A 2,879-nucleotide genomic window follows, 5' to 3' on the forward strand; every position below is an offset into this window, starting at 1 on the left:
TTTTCATATTTTCAATAAACACACACATACGACATACGTGTACATTACAACCACTGCGATCCCTTCTGAAGCCGTCTTTTGACCAGAGATAACCTAATAGCAAACCAGGAACCTTCAAGTGACTAACCAAATCAGTCTATTAATTATGCAGGCAAGGCAAGATTAAAAAAATGTAGCCTGCGGCGAGTTTCGAACTTTTGACCTCGTCCCCACAACTTCGCTCTATAAGTTGAGCTACGGATGCTCAGAGGAAAGCAAATAGATAAGCAGCCAACAACTTGTTTCGTATTTGTAGAAGCCATTTTGTCATATTGTGTTTACACAGAGAAATTTTGTTTTTAATCGATGTGTCGTAACGGAAAATTTTCAGTAAAAATCTATGGCCTAAATTCTTTGTAACCATATTCTAATGTTTACGTTACTCCTTGCAGCCAATGTGCAAACGATAAGCGGAAAGTTTTCGGTAAAATTCCGTTACGTAGATTTCTTGCAACCACATAATATTTGCAGCGAATTTGCAAAATTCAAATTGCTGACACCAATTTTTATGCGTCAAGGTATTTACATCCGTTTTTTTTATATATGTTTCAAAACACCGCGGTCTCAATTTGTGGGGGTGGGTCGGATTAATGAGTCTTCATTTATATAATTGCCAAGATGAATCGACCACACTCCTACAAGATTTGAGATGGCCTGTCTTCGTGAGGCCAGACAGGTCCAATTCTTTCCTTTAGTTCAGATACATGAACAGTCAATTTTGCTGTCTTAGTAAAAGCTGTAAAAGCCTCTCTCTGGTTCAGTCACAAAAGCACTCGAGTTTGCTGTCTGAGTAGTAGCTATAAAAGCCATTTTATATTGATTGAACACGCTATTTATAGACGAGAATCAGTTAAGAAAATTTCTGCGATAAAGAAAGATTTACGTCATTAATTCTTATAATACTTAACAAAATATCACGTGATAACAAGGCGTGGTCTAAACCTTTTTCACACTTATTTCTGACGCGAAACATACAAATTTTACGTCAAAATGCGATTGCGAAACAGCCTCTGCCTCCAGTTAAAATGTCAACAGTTTGAAAATCACACAACCGAGGAAACCGACTAATGTTCAGACCGCGGTGTTTTGAAACATATACAAAAAAACGGATGTAAATACCTTGACGCATAAAAATTGGTGTCAGCAATTTGAATTTTGCAAATTCGCTGCAAATATTATGTGGTTGCAAGAAATCTACGTAACGGAATTTTACCGAAAACTTTCCGCTTGTCGTTTGCACATTGGCTGCAAGGAGTAACGTAAACATTAGAATATGGTTACAAAGAATTTAGGCCATAGATTTTTACTGAAAATTTTCCGTTACGACACATCGATTGAAAACAAAAATTCTCTGTGTAAACACAATATGACAAAATGGCTTCTACATATTTAACACTATAGTGTTGGAAGGATGGCGAATAAACCCGATTCTTTTTGACAAAATACGTTTAGCCATTTTTTAAATTGTTTTTTTTTAACTTGGCTAGAACAACTCAACGTCGTCCAGACAACTGGAACGCAACATTCCATATAACAACAGCCACTCCCCCTTTGTTTGACACAATATACGTAAAACGCATCCGTGCTGTAGTACCGTAATTCAATGACTTTATGGGTGCATTAACGTTTTGCTTTAAATGACTTGGCTTAGCTTAGTCATTAGTGTTTTATCAACTTTTTTATTGATAACATTGCGTTATTTACATGATTTTTATAATGTAAAACATTTTGTTAACTTTTTACAATATTGCAAAAACACTATCACCACCTTTCAATAAAATCTTTTTTTGTTTATTACATATTATAGTGCAAAAACAAACTCATTAGAAACTAATCAATTGTAAACTTGAAAATTCACAAGTTAAACAAGAAAAAATGTTTCGTAAAGACAGTATAAATAGATTAAGTTAGCAAATGCAGTTGTATTGTTTCGTTATTTTTGGAAATAAGCATATTCAAAACAGGGTTTAAGAAAAAGGTCACAAGAAATAGATAACCATCTAAAAGGCCTAAAAGAGGTTGAAAACAAGACAAACATAACAAATATTTAGCAATATAAACTAAACCCAATATTCAAATTTGTAAATAATTTTCACTGGGCATAGTTTTGTTTTAATTCTTAAAAGAAAAAGATGAATTTCTTAAAAAATGTGAACCAATGTAAAGTCACGGCGGCCAAAATTCTAAAAATACAATATACACGAACAACAGGCTACACATTTGTAACAAATACTACACTGCAAAACAAAAAAGCATCCCTAGTCGGCAAATATTTAGGGCTTTCCTCAAATATACCATATATTTTTACATAAAATGCAAAAAATAGTCTATATGTAGGAACACTAAACACAGATCTGTTCACAATCTTCAGTAGAATATATGGCTTTGCATTATGTTTTAAATAGGAGTGAATGGAATGCAGAATTCTGACACAGGGGTTAACAGAATTGGAAAAGATTAAGAAATGCTACAGCCCATATAAAGAAACATATTGTACTATTCAGAAAACAACAGATTTATAAAAATTAGCCCTGAAATGTGAGTGACAAAGGACATTTTCCGTTGGATATAATATAATTTAAGTGTGTATAGCATTACAACACATACGCAGGTTTACAGTTTCCCTGTGCACAATTCCATTTTAAGGACATTTGTTGAACCCTAAAGCAGAGGTTCTTAACCTTTGATACCCTGTCGACCCCTGTGTTACTCTGCAAGCATTGTTAAACCCAATTTTCACTCGACATATGTTTGCCTATAAAACATTTTTTATGAGTCATGCGGAGAAACATAACATTAGCATTAATAGATTCCTTAAAATATACAAATAAGAGAGAAAA

This window comes from Ascidiella aspersa, chromosome 3 (assembly GCF_963924565.1).
Source record: "Ascidiella aspersa chromosome 3, kaAscAspe10.2, whole genome shotgun sequence".
In the NCBI taxonomy this organism is placed as follows: Eukaryota; Metazoa; Chordata; class Ascidiacea; order Phlebobranchia; family Ascidiidae; genus Ascidiella; species Ascidiella aspersa.